This window comes from Oryza sativa, chromosome 8 (genome assembly GCF_034140825.1).
Source record: "Oryza sativa Japonica Group chromosome 8, ASM3414082v1".
In the NCBI taxonomy this organism is placed as follows: domain Eukaryota; kingdom Viridiplantae; phylum Streptophyta; class Magnoliopsida; order Poales; family Poaceae; genus Oryza; species Oryza sativa.
This window is the reverse complement of record NC_089042.1, coordinates 7,847,661-7,867,732: the sequence shown is the minus strand read 5'-3', so window position 1 is coordinate 7,867,732 and position 20,072 is coordinate 7,847,661. Positions and strand designations below refer to the sequence as shown.

At 42.1% G+C, this 20,072-nt stretch overlaps 1 long non-coding RNA gene across 1 annotated transcript; it reads left to right on the top strand.

Annotated features, from left to right (window-relative positions):
• The first annotated feature begins 13,292 nt into the window (after positions 1–13,292).
• LOC136351498 (uncharacterized) lies at positions 13,293–17,786 on the top strand. Its single transcript, XR_010734705.1, has 4 exons — positions 13,293–13,535; positions 14,638–14,728; positions 15,202–15,286; positions 17,270–17,786. It is a non-coding gene; the product is annotated as an uncharacterized lncRNA (long non-coding RNA).
• Positions 17,787–20,072: the final 2,286 nt, after the last annotated feature.

Genomic DNA, 20,072 nt, shown 5'->3' with positions numbered 1-20,072 from the left:
GGTCGCACAGGCATGGTATATCGGCATAAAAATAAAACCCGTCACGGATGACACTTATCTGTGACGGGCTATAGTTGAGGCCCGATTGAGATGAGGGTTCCATATCTCAATCGGGCCCTAAAATAAGCCCGTCACAGATGAGGGTTATCTGTGACGGGCTCCAACTAGAGGCCCGATTGAGATAAGTGTAGTGCCCGTCACAGATAACACTTTTTTTTGACGGCCTTTTATTAAGGCCCGATAGAGATTACTTGTATGCCCGTCACGGTTGATTGTTTTAGGGCCGTTATAGATATTTGTTGCACAGTATAAATACCCCCCACTACCTAGTGTAATTGTATCCCACTGCTCACTATTTTGGTGGGAGGCTGTAGGGGGCGATTTTTTGCCCTTTTTCCAAGGAAAACAGAAATTAAATTCCTGTAGGTGATCAAAATGGATCAATCAAGTGAGTAATATTAATCATTAATTGAGCAATTTCATCACGTCTTACTTTTGCAATAATGATCTTATAATATGTGCCTCTAATTTGTTTTTTTTTATTTTGTAGCAATTGATCGAAGTTGGATGTATGCGAAAAATTTGAAACGTCATTCTACGGAGTACAGAAAGGGCGTAATAAATTTTATGAACACCGCGGAGGAGGATCGAATAAGAAAAAACAGTGATTACATGTGTTGTCCATGTGCAGATTGCAAGAATGAGAATATGTTTGATAGCGGAGAGGACGTACACGGTCATCTGATACAACGAGGATTTATGGAGGGCTATACATGTTGGGTGAAGCATGGAGAGCAAGAATCAGGAAGTGGAGCAGCAGCAGACAGAAGTGGTGCACATAATCAAGAAGATGAAGATGAGCATGACATGTTTATACCTTCTCCATTGGGCGGTGAAATGGTTGATGTGGATCACGATCTGCTGCAAGACATGTTACGTGACATTGAGGACCTAGCCCAGAATGAGAGAGATGGAATGAAGTTCAGCAGGTTGGTAAGTGATTTCGAGACGCCTCTGTATACTGGATGGAAAGCAAAACACACTAAGTTGTCAGTTACCTTGGACCTAATGAAGCTGAAGGCAAGTAGTGGATGGACAGACAAGAGTTTCACAGATCTTTTTGGAATTTTGAAGGTTATGCTTCCTATTGAGAACACATTGCCCGAGACGACATACGAAGCAAAGCAGGTTCTGTGTCCACTGGAGTTAGAGGTCCGTAGAATTCACGCTTGTCCTAACGACTGCATATTGTACCACAAGCAATATGCGGACTTGGATGCTTGTCCTGTCTGCAAGGCTTCTCGATACAAGCGAAAGAAAAGTGCTGACGAAGGAAATAAGTCAAAGAGGGGTGGTCCGGCAAAGGTTGTGTGGTATCTACCTATCATTGATCGTTTCAAGAGAATCTTTGCCAACCCGAACGAAGCGAAGTTAGTACGTTGGCACGCCACGGAGAGAAGGAATGACAGTATGCTTAGACACCCAGCGGATTCGATTGAATGAAGGAATATCGATCGAAAACACAAAGACTTTGCTGCCGACCCTAGACACATGAGGATATGTCTGTGTACGGATGGCATGAATCCTTTTGGTGACATGAGTAGTACTCACAACACTTGGCCAGTTCTTATTGCGAACTATAACCTCCCACCATGGTTATGCTTTAAACGGAAATATATTATGTTGTGCTTGTTAATCCAAGGTCCAAAGCAACCCGGCAATGATATGGATGTATTCCTGGAGCCTATTATCGACGATCTGGAGATTCTTAGAAAGAAGGTGTAGAAACTTGGGATGCATATGGTCAGGAGAACTTCAAGCTAAGAGTTCTATTGTTCTGCACCATTAATAACTACCCTGCACTCGGTAATATTTCTGGACAAACTATAAAAGGAAAGAAGGCATACTCCGATTGCAAGGAACATACACGAAGCCGGTGGCTGAAGAAATCACGAAAGATGGTATACATGGGTCACCGGAGGTGGCTCCTGCTACGTCACGCATTTAGAAGAAAGAAGAAAAATTTTAACGGTAAGAGAGAACTTCAGCCTGCTCCTAAAGATTTGTTCGGAGATGAGGTCCACAATATGGTCAAGAACATAAGCAATGAGCTTGGGAAGAAAAGAAAACGTAGCAAGACAAAGGAGAAGGGTATGTGGAAGAAAAAATCCATATTTTGGCGGCTACCTTACTGGAAAGATCTTGATGTCCGTCATTGCATTGATCTCATGCATGTAGAAAATAATGTGTGTGAGAGTTTGGTTGGCCTGATGCTGAATATTCCCGGGAAGACAAAGGACGGGTTGAACACGCGCCTTTGTCTACAGGACATGAATATTCGCAGTGAACTCCAGCCTATACGAGATGCAGAGACAGGTAAAGTGTACCTCCCTCCAGCCTGCCACACACTGTCGAAGGATGAGAAGATCGCAATGTTATCATGCTTGAAGGATATTAAAGTTCCATCGGGCTATTCAGCGAGGATAAGTATGTTAAATTGGACGATCTAAAACTTGTTGAAATGAAGTCTCAAGATTGCCACGTGCTAATCACACAAATCTTGCCAGTTGCTATCAGAGGCATCCTACCACCGAAAGTGCGTCACACGATCCAACGTCTGTGCGCCTTCTTCAATGCAATTGGACATAAGGTTATAGATCCAGAAGATATAGATGGGCTGCAGACGGATATTGTGAATACCCTCTGTCACCTGGAGATGTTTTTCCCACTGTCTTTCTTTGATATACTGGTTCATCTCCCTGTTCATCTGGTGAAGCAAACAAAACTATGTGGCCCGGCTTTTCGAAGGGAAATGTGGCTGTTTGAAAGGTACATGGGAGTTCTGAAGTTGTACGTTCGTAACAGAGCTAAACCCGAGGGGAGCATCATTGAAGGTTACACGACCGAGGAGGCTATTGAGTTCTGTGACCAAAATAAAAGTTGTAGATCCTGATGGGAGGATCAACTTTGTTTTTGACCATATTTCCATTTGAAATCATTTAGTATTTACAAATGCTATTTAGATTTGTCATATTGTCAAAATCAATTTCAAGCTGTTGGAAACAAAGTTATATAGACAAATGACCAAAATAAAAGTTGTAGATCCTGATGAGAGGATCAACTTTGTTGTTGACCATATTTCCATTTGAAATCATTTACTATCCGAAAATGTATTATGACTAATAAAATGAATTATTATACAACAGCTATATATTTTGTACTCACAGATATAAAGACTTATTTGGAAAAATGGAAAAATAGTCATCGGTGACGGGCCTTAGTTCAAGCCCGATAGAGATTAATCTATCTCTATCGGGCATTATCTTTGGGCCCGTCACAGATGAGTCATCCGTGACGGGCCTGAATGTCATCTCAATCGGGCATTAGTATGGAGCCCGTCACCAATGAGTCATCTGTGACGGGCCCTACGGCAAAGCCCGATTGAGATGACTCATCACTCTACTATATCTAGGGTTTCTCAGATCGGATCGAAAATTTTTCTAAGTCCCGCTACAGTTTCCTGCCTCCTTAGAACCCTAGCGCCGCCGCCAACTCCTACTTCGCCGCCGTCGCCACCGAGCCTGCCGCCGCCACCACCGAGCTCGCCGCCTCCACCGAGCCCGGCGCCGCCTCCCCCGACCGGCGACGCCCTCCACCGAGCCAGGCGCCGCCGCCACCGAGCCCGCCGCCACCGCCGTCGTCCTCCCTCGAGCCCCTACACCGACCGGACCGGTGTCGGCCTTCCTCGTCGTCGCTGCCCGCGTCCTCACCGACGCACGTCGCCGACCCCCACCGAGCCCGACGCCGCCCGCACGGCGCCGACCTACCAGACCGGCATCTCCACCGACCGGCGCCGCCCTCTACCGAGCCCGACACCGCCGCTGCAAACTCCTCCTTTGCCGAGCCCGCCGCCGCCGCCACCGAGACCGCTGCCTCCACCGAGCCCAACGCCGCCTTCACCAACTGGCAACGCCCTCCACCGAGCCCGGCGCCGCCGCCACCGAGCCCCACCGACCGTCCTCAGGTGAGTACTCCATCGCGCCGCCCTATGCTAACTGTGAATGACATGTCATTGAAATGTGGATGTGGATGATATGTGATTGAACTGTGAGTGAGACATGTCGATGTTGGGATGAAATGTGGTGCATTTATGAATTTTGTGATAGATGATTGTAGTGATTGATGAAATGTGGTTAATTTTATTACTGTGAGATGTGCAATTTCGTTTATTTATACATGGTGCATTAATGAATTTAGTAAATAGATGAAATGTGGTTCGTTTTATTATTGTGAGATGCGCAATTCAGTATTCTGCAATTTCGTTTATTTATACATGGTGCATTAATGAATTTAGTAAATAGATGAAATGTGGTTCGTTTTATTATTGTGAGATGCGCAATTCAGTATTCTGCAATTTCGTTTATTTATACATGGTGCATTAATGAATTTAGTAAATAGATGAAATGTGGTTCGTTTTATTATTGTGAGATGCGCAATTCAGTATTCTGCAATTTTGTTTATTTATACATGGTGCATTAATGAATTTAGTAAATAGATGAAATGTGGTTCGTTTTATTACTGTGAGATGCACAATTCAGTATTCTGCAATTTCGTTTATTTATACATGGTGCATTAATGAATTTAGTAAATAGATGAAATGTGGTTCGTTTTATTACTGTGAGATGCGCAATTTAGTTTATTTATATGTTTCATTTATTTTTCTAAGGGACATTAAATTCATTGTAATAGATTGTAGCACTCAATTGTGTATTTTTGTTATTTAGAAAAAAAAAGTATACGATGTTTCAGCAAGGCGAACCAATATCGATGACAACTAGTGGGTCCTCAAGGGCACGTACTCCTAGGACAGGGAACAAAATCCCTAAGGAACGGTTCCGCATAACAGCGGTGGACACCGTAGGGTTGCCGACATCTCCAAGGAAAATATTGAGCCGATTTAGGTCTATCTGCGGGGTCATAGGGAGGCAGAAATTCAGTATTCTGCAAGATGACATCAAGCTCGTGCCGGCCGCAGAGAAGGACATTGCTTGGCTAACGTTCAAGGAGAGCTTTGATTATCCTGCGGTGCATGAGTACCGTCTCAGGCAGGCTGCTTTCAAGGTTATGGGCAATGCTTGGAAGAACTTCAAGACTAAGCTAGTCGGCGAGTTCGTATACAACTCGGCGAATCCAGATCCAAGAGAGAAATTTCCTTGGATCACGGAACAGGTCTGGGAGGAATTCCATGCGAAGAAGTCGACCCCCGAGTCCAGAGCTAGAAGCGAGGCATATCGCTTGCTCCAAACCAGGAACCAGCATCCGCACCGGCTTGGCACCACCGGATATGCCGGTAAGGAAAAGGAATGGCAGCGTGAGGATGAAGAAGCGGAGGAATCGTGCACACCGCTCGTGTTTGGCGATATCCCACACCCTCGGGCTAGGAACTGGGCCAGGGCCAGGTACCAGAAGAATTATGATGGCACAATCTTCATGCCAAATGCAGAAGATCACCGAGTATACGAAGCTATTGTAAGTGTCTAGTCAAACTAGATGTTCGCATTGTTTCCCATCGTGCAGTTTATTTAAACCCACTAAATTGTAATGCAGAAGAAGTTGGTTGCCGAGCAACAAGCCTCGCAAGAGGCCTGCTCTCAAAGACACGAGGACGACCTCCTCACGAAAGCGTTGGGCAACAAGGAATACCGTGGACGGACACGGGGCGTTGGGTCTTCTGTTCCCTGGAAGTATGGATTTCCAGACTTCGCGTGGCAGTACAAGAAGCGGACTTCCAACAAGGCGGAGAAAGATGCACGCCTTGAAAGCCAAGATCCGGGCGTCGATAAGAGCTGAGCTGACATCTGAATTCGACAAAAAGCTCGAGTCGATGAGGGCCAAGATTAGGCAAGAGATTCGAGAAGAGCAACAGAACCCCCAGGCCGCCGTTGCTGCTGCGCACGAAGAGTTAGGAAGTCCCACCCGAAAACAAAGCAGTTGCGCATCAACTGAGTTGGTGGAAAATCCAACATCGGTCGACAGTGCCGTCGACCACATAACGGTAACTGTGAACTTACTCAATACATGAAAGACTTAACGAATCCATATGATATATAATATTCTAAAAGAATATTAAAACTATCGCAGGAACCAACGAGCTGCACCCTCACAGTTAGGGTGATACCGACCTTCACGGTTTCAGCAGCCGAGGGACTTGTGTACAAGCCGACCCCAGAGACAAGAGTGCATGGAGCGCAACTCAGGGCCGACTGTGCAAAAGTTCAAGTCGATTCGGTGAAGCCCGAATACGAGCTGTTCCCTCTGAAGTATCCACCGAACGACGAGGTCCTCTCACTAGGAAATGCCCGTGGTACCTTCATCCAATGGCCCAAGGACCTCATTGAGATCAGGGTTACAGCGAGGCCAACCACTGCACCAGGCGGTCGTCCACCAAAGAGACTCGCCTCTGCTCCTTCAGCCCCTCCTGCTCAAGATCGTCATGCACAATCTTACGATGTGCAGTTGCAGTACGACACGGATTTTGGGGAGGACCGAACGGAGGCCGACAGCAAGGCGATTCATGAACCCCCACCGATGAAGAAGAGCAGGAAGGCACACTCTTCCCCTTAGAGAATTACTCTCGATAAACCCGAAGCAATGGGGAGAGGAAGGGGAGGAAAGGTGCAAGCCTCGCTTCTAGCTCCAAGGAAGCTAGATCTGGGTAAGGGCCAGGAAGAGACTAAGGGCAAAAAGGTCAAGAAGAAATACGTCGTTCCACAGGAGTTCCAACTAGGCATGCCATTGGTTGGAGATGACGTGCTTGCCGCAATGGGCACCGCTTGCAAGGACCTTCACTTATACTACATGGAGAAATCTAACGTCAGGAAGCCAAGTAAAGCTACCGATATCCTTGGAGAGCACGATGGAAAGCCATTCCTTGGTTCAACAAATTATATCGTAGTCAACTTCAAGGATCTTTTCGACCTCTATAGTCTCCGAGCGGTGGACACAAGCCTCCTTAAGTGCTACTCCTTGTAAGTATTGTCGCCCAACTCAATCTAGTAATAACAATCGGTTTAACTTGCTTACAAGATCGTTTATCCTATGTGTAGGTTAAGTTGGCAATGGTGTCAGAAGCATGCACCGGAAGTTGCCTTCCTTGATCCACAAGTGGTCACTGTCACAAATCTCCAGAATGACCGTCAAGGAATGGTCAACTACATCTACGACACCTTGTGGTCCCGCCGAGACAAGGATCGAGTACATTATGTGCGCCTATAATCAATAGTAAGTGTGTTATCTAAATATACACAACAGCATTCCTTGAGTACTTAATTAACTTTCACTATATTAATGCCGTAGTGCCCATTGGATCCTTCTGGTCATAACACCTAAGTGGAGTACATGTCACTACCTGAACTCCAGAATTGATAAGAACGCATATGATTGGACCCCAATTCAACTAGCGATAGATGAAGCGTGGGCCCAATACGTGCAAAGAGGAGGCCTCAGGAAGACAGGACATGACACCCTCATCCACAAAAAAAGACTTCCCGGTGAAGCAACAAATAGGTGACCAGTGCGGATTCCATGTGTGCCACAACATGCGCCTTCTGTATAGAGAAAAGGTGAAGACTTTGGTTGAGTTTGAGGTCGGTGGTCTCAATTGTGATAGACTAACTACATTTTAGTACTTATATATGATCGATCAACTAATCTGGAATTATGACAATGTAGGGCACAATAACCAAGTCTCTGCCTACCAGCTTTGAGGAGGTTCGCGAGGAGATAGCCAGCTTCATCCTCTGCGAAATAATTAACCCCAAAGGAATGTTTAGGCTTAAACTAAAATGATGAACAATGTTGAGCCTTTATGTTTAGGCAATGATGAACACTTATTATGCAACTATGAGGATGTAACTGTGATGTTTATATTTATGTATATATTTCATATGTTTATGTTAAGACTTGCTAAATAAATATTTGATCCAATTAACTCGGTTTTGTAGGTGAAACATGATAAATATTTGAATGGATGTTAATTATGTGAATGGATGTGAAATATGAGATGGCTGTGAATGTGTGGTTGTGTGAAATATGTTGATGTCTGTGTATGTGAATCCATATGTATATGAATGGGTGATGCTGGGGAGCTGGGGATATTGGATATCTGTGTTTGTTTCTGTCATTTTTGCAGCGGGCATGGCTAGCAAAGGCCTGAGGCTAGCCAAAAAACAAAATTTATTTTTTTGTGTATTATAGTCATCTGTAACGGGCCATAAATAAATGCCCAATTGAGATGAGTTCATCTGTGACGGGCTCTAGTTTAGGCCCGATTGAGATCAGTAGTCATCTGTGACGGGCTCTAGTTTAGGCCCGATTGAGGTCAGTAGTAAGTTTAGGCCCGATTGAGATGTGTATCATCTGTGACGGGCTCTAGTTTAGGCCCGATAAAGGTTAGTAGTCATCTGTGACGGGCGCTAGTTGTGGCCTGATAGAGATAGGTCATCTGTGACGGGCTATAGTTTGACTGGTCGTCTGGGTCAAAGCTATCTGTGACGGGCTTTACTTAGGACCCGATTGAGATATATTCATTCGTGACGGCCGTTTGCCCGATTGAGATAACTCTTCACATCAGCGACTTCTAGCCTGTGACGGACGCTGTGCCAGATTGAGATGGGGCTTACCGCCCGATTGAGATGAGGGTATCCGTTCTAGTGAGTGTGGACTGGAAAGGCTGAAGGCCATCTGCGAGATGAAGCTTTGCCTGGATACTTGATGTGAAGAGCGTGATAGTTATATTACTTCTAGCTGATCAGCACAAGTGCAACATGCTCAAACAAGGCTTGCTTCTCTTTCCTTGCCACTCCGATCGAACACAATGGAAATGGTGATTGGAACCCCAGAGTATGATCAGCTTAAAAGTTTATACCCAAGTCTGCTAATCGAGCTTCTGGAGAGTGTGTGCATACTTTGCAAATGATAGCTACATGTCGACGGTAGCTATTCAGTCAAATTTGGGCAATATATGAATTATGATTTTATTTGTGAATATTAGCTTTATGCCATACTCTAAATACAATAGATGTGTTGTTTGGGCATTTTAGCTTTATGCTGTATTCTCTACTGTATGTGTGAACTTTATATCGGACCATTTTGGATGTAATATATAGCAGTACTTCCCTTTTAATATCATCATCTCCTCCAGTGGTTTTCCAAGTCAAAAAATGTAACAGCCATTTTCCTGGTAAAAAAAATGTTACTGTCATTTTCCAGGTTAAAAAATGTAATTGCCATTTTCCATAAGCATGCAGAATGTAACAGCCATTTCATGTGTAGTGTGTGTGTGAAAGAAGAAAACATGGAATACCTGTACTATGATTTTAATTTATTGTTGTTGAGAAATTTTAAATAGATCTAAATAGATCTGAGAACTTATAACACATTTTCATACATCCAAACGACCTCGAATCAAAAAGTGATCTACTAGGTTGTAAATCTCATCAAGCTCTGTAGATTTGTTATAATGTTCATTTATCTGAGTTCATATGAAAAAGTTCGGTACAAAACACATACACAGATATATACCGATATATATTGCGTTGCACTCATAGGTGCCGGTTTATTATAAGAACTGGCACCCATGTAATGTTTATAGATATCGTTTTATTATAAGAACCGACATCTATGACTATTGGTGTTGGCTTTTTAATGGACAGGCACCAATGATTGGTTATATATAGGTGTCCGTTTTTATTTGTATGAGGAAAGCCTCATAGGTGCATTTTTTATGTACCAGCACCTCTGATACCGTCCCAATAGGGTTTATTGGTAGTATAAACATTTCTAGGATTTAGAATTTATACCACAATATAAGCATTTATATGCTACTGATTCCAACGCATAAAATTTGTAGTGAGATACTTTGGAAAAATAATCTAAGCAATTTTAAAAATTTAAAAGTAGACCACTAAAGTGACTAAAGTGGATATTTTTCCTTTAACTTAGTTTTTGCAAAAGAACCAAGAAATGATTGTATTTTGGGATGGAGGAAATACCTGTGCAATTCTATGGTTGCCTATATTTGAAATATTTTGAATTTTATACCAATATCCACATATACTACACCGGTTAAAAACAGGTCGGGCAACATAATTTTCAATTGATTTTTGCGACAATAGCAACCCACCGTGTGGCGTGTGGCGGTCCTATTTTGGCAGTATCAAGAATTAGAATAAACAAGTATGTGCGCTTGCTTTTAGATGCACTAAACTTAGTAGGGTACCCCTTTTTATTAGATTTTTTAGCTTTGAACAGTAAGATCAGTTTCTTATTTAACAATATTTTAAATAAATTTATTGCTGATTTCTCACGTAAATGTGTGCATATGTTTTTTTGAGATTAATGTGTGCATATGTATATATATAGAGAGAGGAGAAAGTGATCTTCGACCTGCAAAACAGTGCACTAAGACTTCTGTGTTAGCCATGAAACTCGAATAAATGAAAACAATATCCAAAAGCTAGAGGTAATTCTGACGAGATTAATATATAGTATTGTTTTATACATCATCGTGGTGCATCTAGCTAGGTCCCGATCCAACGATTATACATTTGATGTCATATTTATTCCTTAACACGTACGGGAGATTCTGATTGCCATATATATGCAGGTTGATCATCACGAAAGCTAGAGCTAGCGCGCGATTAAAATGAAGGCATGCCTTCATTTCTGGGCATCATGAACAGATTGAAAACTACTCCCTCCCTCCGTTTTAAAATATAAATATTTTTAGTTATGAATCTGGATAACTGTGTGTCCAGATTCATAGCTAAAAATTACTATATTTTAGAACGGAGGTAGTAGTTTAGTTCTAGGCATCATGAACGGATTGATCAGATCGACAGTCTAGCTAGCTCAGTTCACTGCAGCTGGTACTTGAATATCAGTTTGGACAGCGTTCATGATGCCTAGAACTGAACTAGTTTTTTATGCATGTTTAGTGATAAGGGTTTGTTTTGATCTTAGAGTTGTCACAAACAGTACACTTCTTTAACTATAAATTTCAGGTATGAATAATTAATGATGTAAATCATGTAAAACATATTTTGTTCGATGATACTTACTTTGCTTCTTCAAACTAAAAGAATATTGTACTCCATAGCTCTCTACAGAATATTTTGGTTAATCCACTATTTGTTTTTGTTTTTTTTTTTTTGTTCTGCGACTGTTTGACGAGCTCTGTGCTTTATAGTAACTATTACGGCCGCTTTTGATCCAAAATGGTCATGCAGTTGCTAGCTATCTTTAGTCATAAAAAAATGATTGTCCAGTATGAATAATCCAGAGCATATTTTGTTCGATGAAAAATTACTTTCGTTGGTTCAACTTGAAAGTGTTGTGCTGTGTGCATGTCTGGTTTTTTAAGTAGAAAGCTGTTTTACTTTCTCCCCTCGTTTTTCCAGGGAAAGGAAAGATTAAGCTTAACTCTTCCTTTAGGCCTTGTTCGGTTAATCTCCATGAGGAAGAGATTAGAGGGGATTTATTCCACACCTATTGTGGTGTGGAATTATTCTCCCTCAATCCCCTCTTATCCTCTTCAATCCTCTCCAAACCGAACAAGGCCTTAGGGAATAAAACAAAGTGCATAAGAAGCTACCTTATGTGCACAACTATCAGGTAGCAGAAAATTGTCCAAAATGTTTTTCAACTAGTGAAAATGTCCGTCGTTGCTATTTTCATGTGAATGGATTCTAATCTCTCGAGAGAATGTCCCCTCGTGTACCTTTTTTTTCAAATATAATCAAGTACAATATTAAAAAAATGAAAAACATTGATAATGTGGAATATAGTGACATCTGTCACTCCACAAAAATCAATTTCAATTTCGACCTACATATTGAGAAAATAAAAGAATAAATTCGGGTATGAATGTATATGATGTATGAATGTTGTCAAATTCTTTTAAAAAAATTTATAATTATTTGGATGGTTGGTGGACAAACAAGCTAGGGGAGGGACATCCCCTCTAGGGTGTTAAATAGTTGTGTGTAGATATATATGAAGTATGCCCAATCGTTCTGGCTCTACAAGACTACATATTGTATGTATATACGGGTGTATCTGTGACATGTAGGTATATAAAGGCGCGAAGCAACTACAAATCAGACGCCCTATTTGTTTTTCATTGTTTTTCAAAAATCGGGTGTTGTTTCACTAATCGGGAAAAAAATGTTTCATCTTTATCCTGGGTGGTGTTTGAATATCGTGAAGATAAATATGAAGATAAAATTAAGCGTTTCACGTAAAACGAGGTGGTAATAACATGTGATTAATTGAGTTTTAATTATTACAAACTTGAATAATTGATTAATCTGATATTTTAGAACAACTTTCATATAGAAAGTTTTCGCACGAAACACACCGTTTAACAGTTTGAAAAGCGTGCCACAAGTATCCAAAAGTTTATCCAACTTTTGTTGGAGAAAAGAACAGGGCTAGATCGAAAATGTTTCAATCTCTTGAAATGATGAAACACATTTGAACTACTACTGAAACATTTTGGTGTAACATATGAAACATCGAATTTCACCTACTAAAACATCAATGAATCCATATCCATCAAGGGCGCGACTGTCGAGGATGTCATGGTGGCACGAGAGATCCACGGATGATGGGAGGAAAGGGTAGGTGAAATCGACGATATTGAGGGCAGTGGTGGCGATGAACCCGCGAGGGGAGCACAGGGGTGGGGCGGCTCCATGGGGACAGAGCCGCTGCCAATGTCAAGGAAGCTGAGCAGTGGGGGCGGGTGGTTTGATGGTGAGGATCCAGTGGAGGAAGGAGTTCTTGGTGATGACGCAGCAAAAGCCGACGCAGGCGGTGTTGGCGGGGGAGAGGAGGTGACGCGGGCGAGGTCGTTAAGGGAGAGGAGGTGGCGCGGGTGAGGTCGGTGGTGGAGAAAAGGAAATGCAGAATGAGTAACTAAGAAGGCGTCCGATATTTCGTTAAGCATCTTGGGCGCCCGAGCCTAATCGTGTTTGACAAAAGCGCGCAAGTGAATTAAACAGTTAATAATTGGGGGTTTACAACAAATGGGGAGTTCTTGCAAGCTGCAGCTACATTCTGCAACAAATTAGATTTGATATTTCTCAGCAGATAATAGTGAGAATAATCCAGGCGCTCGGCCCAGCCCAGCCCAGCCCAGCCCAGCCTGAAAAGCAGCGGCCGCTTGTCCAGACCGCCGACACAAGCGCTACCTGCTGCTGGCGCTCCGCTCCTCGTGGTCCCCAGAAAAACCCTAAAGCGTTCGTCCAGCATGCATCTCAACGGAAAGCCCAAGCTCGTCGCCGCCGTCGATCCCTCCTCTCTCAGCCGAGCTATTTAAACCGGCGAGGCGAGGGCGCCACCGTGGAAAACCTGGAGCTTCTCTTCTCTCTCTCGATCCATTCCCCCAAATTCCCGCTTCCGCCGCCACCGCCGCCGCCGCCGCCGCAGCCAGTCTCGTCTCGCGAGCGTACGGCGCCGCCTCGACCCGGCCGGTAATGGTTCCTCCCCTCACTTCCCCCCTAGCTCCCTCTTCGTTCGTCTTCACCGGCACCGTCGCAAAGCTAGCTTAGCCACCGGCGCGACTACAAACGGCGCCAGGCGGAAATGGGTTCCTCGACCTCGGGCTGGACGCCTCCATGGATCGGCCAAGATTTCCACCCGAGCTCTCTCGCCGGTCGTCGCTTCGTCGTCTCCCGCTCCGGCCGCCGCTGATTCGATCTTGTGGACGTCGACTTCCGCCGCCGCCTCTGCTCCGTCCATCGAGCCGAGCCGATCGACGTGGAAGAGGCGGCAGTACTGTTCCTACTAGCTACTTGCATTGGTCGAGCCGAGCCGAGCCGATGAACTGTCACGGTTAGCCCGAGGCTGAGCCGAACCGGTTCTTATGTGGGTTCACTCAATTTTAAGCCGGTTCAGTTCTGGTTCTCAATAGTCCACCATATTACACCCAACTCTTCACCTCACCCTGTCCATATGTGCACCACAGATATCATAAAATGATCCTTAACCTTCGGTTCACTAGCTAGCTTTTCTTTATTAATTAATTGCTGCTCCATTATATATTTTTCGATATTTCTTTTACTGTTCGTTTGTAGTATTTTCTTGTTGGTTTATTTGTTGTTGCTTTGTGTGTTCATGCATGCTAGATCACACCAACAGAACCATCCGGGCGGCAAGACATGACCTCCTCCTTCCACTATATCAAACATGCACCTACAAAAGCCTGCTATAGTTATTTTATTTTGTACTTATTTATGAAGAGTAATCTCGTTTGATTAGTTACCATCTATTTATTTAATACATGTTATGATTAATTCTTCTTTGATAATCGTCAAACCATGGTTCCTTGAAAACTAGGTACATGTTTAAATTCTTGAGAGAAATGTTGTAGTGGCTAATGTACCAAAAATCATCTCACACACTTGGATATACCTGCCATATCTCATGCAAAGGCATGTCAAGCCAATACACATTGATTAGTGGGTTACTCACCTAGAGTGACACTGAAGATTATATATTTTTATATTTTTTACTATTCATTTGTAGTATTTTCTCGTATGTTTATTTGTTGTTGTTTTTGTGTGTTTATGCTAGATCACAGCGATAGAATCGTCGGAGGGGCAAGAGCTAGGTGGACCAAGAAGGCTACGCTGACGTTAGCAAATTAAAGCCCTTGTTCTGCAAGGCAAGTCATGACCTACTCCTTGCACTATATCAAACACCTACAAAGCTAGCCTGCTATAGTTATTTTATTTTCTAATTATTTCTGAAGAGTATTAATCTTGTTAGATTAATTACCATCTATTTGTTTAATATGTTATGATTCTTCTTTGATAATGTCATAGGATGGTTCCTTGTAAACTAGGTATAGGTTTAAATTCTTGAGAGTAATGTTGTAGTGGCTAATATAACAAAAATCATCACACACACTTGGATATATCATATACCTGCCATCATGCAAAGGCATGTCAAGCCAATACACATTGATTAGTGGGTTACTCACCTAGAGTGACATAGAAAATTATATATATATATATATTTTTATTTATTTATTTATTTATTTATTTATATTTATATTTATATTTATATTTCTTTTACCGTTCATTCGTAGTATTTTCTTGTAGGTTTATTATTGTTGTTTTTGTGTATTTATGTTAGATCACAGCGATAGAACCGCAGAGCTGCAAGAGCTAGGTGGAGCAAGAACACGACGATAACGTTAGCAAAGCCCTTGATCCATAAGGCAAGTCATGATCTACTCTTTACAATCTATTATGCTTTAATTATTTATGAAGAGTATTAATCCTATTAAATTAATTACCATCTAGCTATTTAATATGTTATGACTTTTCTTTGATAATTTTTGAACCATAGTCATTCCTTGTAATCTAGGTATATAGGTTAGATTCTTCAGAGTAATGTTGTAGTGGCTGATACCAAAAATCATCACATGCGTTTGGATACCCGCCATAATGCAAAGGCATGTCGAGCGAATATGCATTCATTAGTGGGTTACTCACCTAGAGTGGCGTGGAAGATTCAAGATCCACGCGGATGGTTGTTTTGCATATATGCTATCTATGATTGCATGTATGGGTCTATACTTGTGGTGGCATCCGTTTGGAGCCGGTTCAAGTTTCTTGTTTGATTTTAATTTTTAATGTATTATGGATGCCCAAATTTTTCCTAGTAAAATTAATTGTGTGTTACTTTGGAAAGAAAAGTAGGAATAGTAGCAATCCACAATGCAAAAGTAGCCCTCTGCATCATGTGAGTTCTAATGCTTATAGCTGCAGTTGTATTCTGCTGCTAGTGCATGTGTTAACATAACAAGAAATCTCTCCCTCCCTATCAAAACAAATCCAGAACATGATATATCTTCATGTGAGCAAGGTAAACATTCATGGAAATCACATTGTAAGCACCACATTGTTTTTTTAGGATAAAGACATGTCAGTTTTAATTAATGCTATGATAATCATCATATGCCCTCCTGGTTGCTCAGATCGATTGCTAACAAGGAAACAGATGATTACTTACATTAATACGCTTGGATTTTAATTTTCGGCACACTTACACACTATGCATATGTTCTTTATGCTAATTAATGATATGCTTGTGGAATACACACTACTAAAAAAAGATTTTTCTATACGAGAGCCCTTGTAGATTGCAAGTGGACCGTAATAAGTCGCATCAAAAAATCGAACCCTTATTTTCGCAAATGACTCTTTATGAGGCCCGCATCCAAAAATTTATTTTCGTAGATGGGCCTCTTAAGGGGCCACATGAAAAAATGAGCCTATTTTCTCATGCGGTCCTCTTAAAGGACCGCATTTTTGCATGTAGGTCTCTTAAGTGAACCGCATGGAAAAATACCCTTCCTCTTCTCAGAGATATTTTCTCATCACTTCAAACTTTTTAACTCCTCTCCACTCTCTCCCTTCCTTCCTCCTCCTCTCCTCTCCTTTGCTCTCTCCTTTTCTCCTCTCTTCGCCTCCTCACCGAGTGCGACGAGGGACGACTACGGCACCAACGATGGCGGGCAAGCGGGCGGGCGGCCGGCGGGTGGTGGCGGCGGGAGCGGGCGGCCGGCGAGCGGATCTGCCACCCCCGTCCTCGAGAGTGATGGCGGCGCGCGGATCTGCTTTACCCAACCTCAGGAGTGTCGACAGCGGGAGTGGGAGACCAGCGCGTGGATCCGCCGTCTCCCCGCCAACGGTGACGAGCAGATCTGCAGCCCCCGCCCTCGTAGCGACCGCGGAGTGCGGATTTGCCGCCCCCAACCTCGGGAGCAGGCGACATATTTGGCACCGCCGCCCTCGGGAGCGATCACAGCCACGGCGACGGTGAGCGGCGGCTGCGGCGAGCTCGTGGATCCCCCTCCTCTCCTCCCTCTCTCCCTCGTCTTCTGCGATCCCGGCAGCCAGAGGTCATGGGGTAGCGCATCTATCGGCCGTGGATCCAGCCGGGATGGATCTACCAACAACAAGAGCAACTTGAACGTAAGTCACATACGAGTTCCTATTGCTAGCTCCAGCGATAGCTTGCCTCTATATATAAGTCTATAATGTCGAGTATTTATGTTTGTACACCATCATCGCATCAGTTATATTTTATTTTTAATTCGAGAAACTCTGATCTTGTAATTAATTACCTTCTGGATTTCTTCAATATATGTATATCTGATTCTTGCGGTATATGTATATCATATTGTCGTATGCAGAAGTGATGGATTCGTCGATGAACCCTAGCCCATTGATGTGGTTTGATAACACAACTCATAACTTGCTTCGTGCTGCTGACTGTTATGGGCTGGAAAGGCTGAAGGCCATCTGCGAGACGAAGCTTTGCCTGGATATTGATGTGAAGAGCGTGATGGTTATATTGCTTCTCGCTGATCAGCACCAGTGCGACATGCTCAAACAGGCATGCTTCTCCTTCATTGCCAATCCGAACACACTGGAAACGGTGACTGGAACACCAGAGTATCATCAGTTTAAGAGTTTATACCCAATTCTACTAATCGAGGTTCTGGAGAATGTTTGCATACTTCGCAAATGATAGTTACATGTCGACGGTAGCTTTATGCTTTATTCTAATAAATACAATTTAGTTGTGTTGTTTGGGCATATTAGGTTCATGCTATATTCTCTACTGTATGTGTGAACTTTAATTCATATCAGACCAAATTGGATGTAATAGTACTGCCCTTTTAATATCATCAATTCCAGTGGTTTTAATTTGTTTAGTAAAATAATGTGTTGGTATTACTTCTGCCATGGTTGTTTATTCCACTTATGATATGAGGTTGTGCTAGATTTAATGTTTAGTGTGTGTGAAAGATAGAATGACGATGGCTTCATGTAGGGATGGCAATATGGATCCCTGTTCTCCAAACGGGACTTTCCCAAGGGGCGGGATGGGAGATTATTTTGCCCCCATGAAAATGCTGTAGTTGCAAGTCCTCCTGTTGCTTATTTCTAGGAAGAAAATAATAATTAGGTTTCAGTTTCATGCATGTTCATAATAGGATTATTATTCCCATAAAGTTTATAATCCACATTTTCTAACACTGCCACAATACCACTCATCACTAACGGCTCAAAATCATATCATGCTTTGGCTTGGGCAGCCGTTACACAGACTATTGGTCGATGATTAGGGGGCTTATCTGTTGTTACTGTTATCTGATCTCTCTAATGGCTTAGGATTACAAACCGTTACAAATAAGTCTTACTATCTGTGATGGTCGCTATCCCAAGCCATCATTGATTAGTATATATCAGTGATATCAATGATGGCTTAGAATTGTGAGCCGTTATAGTCTTGTTAGACTAGATCTTACACTTGTCTCAGGACTTCGTCTATAACAGTTGGCTATTTTGAGCTATTAGTGATGTCCATGGAAATGATTTATATTTTTCCCTTTTTAATGGCTAGCTGCATGATTTGCTAGTCATATACCCTTTGAAAGCAACATAACACAATATAATATATCACAAAACCATATATACCACATATCCCAAAAGTTTAAAACTTGAAATTTATTTGCCCTTAAAATGTTAAAAATGCAATTCATAAGTTTTCCTTTGTAACCCTTTATATTTAGAAAAAAAAAATAGAAAACAACAATCTTGTTCCATCTCTCTTAGCCAAACCACCCATGGTAAAAATACGAGACGATCGACATAAAGTAATATTCCCAAGGTCTGGCAAAGCGTAAACCATGAGAACTAAACGTGAACAAGTATTATGGCGAAAACTGTGTGGGGTTAGCGTTCAACATGAGTGCGTCATGCCTAAATTTTTAGTGTGGAATAATCTTAATTAGCGTTCAACATCAAGAATGAAGTGTGCCCCTGTGTGTTGTGTTTTCTGATTTTCTATGCATTCATACTTGATGTGCACTAAAATGACTAAGGATTGCTTTCAAGGAACATTCAAACAAATATTAGACATTGTGAGTAGCTAGTCCTCTGTTAAACTGGCATAATTTTATCACATCTCGTCTTCATAGTTAATCTATTTTCTTAAAAACTATATTATTTTTATCTCAATATCTCATCTTCATTCCTTTCCATTTCCGTTTGAACGTAATTACTAGTTTTGTTAAAATTTCGAGGGAATCCATGCGTACTAGTATATTGTTAGTTGTGACCTCTAGCTTTTCTAATTAATCTTGTTTTCATTCAACTTATGTCATCTAATTTAGTTTCAACACTAATACACAAGCTCTAGTGCACTGGTTTGAAAGTCAAACAGCATCTCTCTGATCTCTCTCTCTCTGCACACATTTAATTTGCGTGAGAAATAACCGATTAATTTACTTAAAATATTGTTAAATAAGAAACATGATAGTACGGTTCAAAGATAAATGAATTAAAAAGGCCTATATATACCCTACTAGTTTTAGTTCATCTAATAAAGTAATAGTAAATTACTAGGTACATACTCTTGTCCATTCGATCTTAATCTTGATACTGTTGAAACAGGAACACCCCCCCCCCCCTCCAAAATAGAAACCGTGTACCGATGTTTTCGCAAAAATCTCAAATTCTATTCCTGTTTTTAGCTGGGTAGCAATGTGAATATTGGTATAGAATTCACAGTATTTTATATGTAAGCAACCAATGAATTGCACAAGTACAGGTTCATTAGCTACATAACTCTTTTTTTTTTTGCGGGGAAGATAATGTATTACTCATTTAAAAAGTCATCACAGCCTAGCTGTAATATGGACTTACAATCCTCTTCCAACCAGAAACCGGACAAGGACTCAACCCTAGCCTTATTAGCAAGAAAATGACTAATCCGATTCTGACTGCGCTGAACTTTCTTAATGAAGATTTCTGTCCCCTTCCATGATGAGTTTTGCCTCCTGAACAAGATTGGCTAGTTCTGATCGATCTCTCCCTTTCTCTTTTTTTTTTTTTTTTTTTTTTTTTTTTGCGGGGAGATCTCTCCCTCTCTCATTCAGCATTTGGATAACCGACATACAGTCGGTTTCTACCACGATCGGTAGCATC